The following is a 1,132-nucleotide window of genomic DNA, read 5'->3' on the forward strand; positions in this document are numbered from 1 at the left end:
ATATATATATATATATATATATATAATTGTGCAATGTGCAAATGGACTGCAAAGTATTCAGTTCTTGGAGTAGAGTACCAATCAAGTAAATAAAAGATTGCGTTGAATAAATTGAAGATATTGTATAACCAGAAATTTATCTTCCAAATCATCTGAAATAACATTGAAAAACAATCGAAGTAATATTAAATTGAGTTGAAGATTGATCATCAATCCTGGAACCATTTGTTTTTAAAGAGAACTTCCCAACTATACGGTCAAATGCACAATACATGGCTCGCATAAGTTTGGACAGTAACTCTTTAATCCACTATTTTCAGTTATATCCTCTTCGGTCGTTTCGATATTTTCCAGCATCAATAACTTATAGCAAACTTCCAAACCATATGCTTCATTCCATTTTTCATTTGACATTTAAGTATTCCTCCATGTCACGTTATTCAGTGTGTCAGTATATAATGCGTATTGGGCAGCGAATGATCAGCTTTGTATCAAATATCTATATAAACAGCCTCGTCGTACTGGTTGTTTTCATTGACATAGATAGTGTTATTGTTGCTTCAGTTGGTTTCTGTTCCATAGTTGTTTTTGTCTTTTTTTTTTGGCCGTTGCTGGTGGCTGTCATTGTTTTCATGATCTACGCCATTCTTGTTATCGCTTTGCTGATTTTGCTGTAGTCGTCGTTGTCGACATCGGCTACGATTTGGATGTTATTGTTGTTATCGCTTCTGTTATCGTTGTCGCAGCCGTCGTCATCGTTGTTGCTATCGTTGTTTTGCTGTTATTAGAAAAATCTCTCTCGGTCTTGTGAAATAGCCATAAGCCGCTGAATGCTTTCAAGTGGAATATTTTACTATATAGTAGACTTGTTATACATCAGCTATTTTAAACAACATAAGAGGTGGGCTCTAACGTTAAGCATAGCTGAACGATTAAGTGATTCATTCTGCTTTTACACAATATAATGGAGATCCTTTTCATTGCCCGTTTCAGGACTTGAACTCCAGTTGCATTGAATTTTTCTTTCGCTATGTTTTCACCAGAGGAAATAATATAAATTGAATCAGAACCAATGTTATTTCAATTTGATGTACATACATACATACATACATACATACATACATACATACAT

Source organism: Octopus bimaculoides, chromosome 10, assembly GCF_001194135.2.
Source record: "Octopus bimaculoides isolate UCB-OBI-ISO-001 chromosome 10, ASM119413v2, whole genome shotgun sequence".
Classification (NCBI taxonomy): domain Eukaryota; kingdom Metazoa; phylum Mollusca; class Cephalopoda; order Octopoda; family Octopodidae; genus Octopus; species Octopus bimaculoides.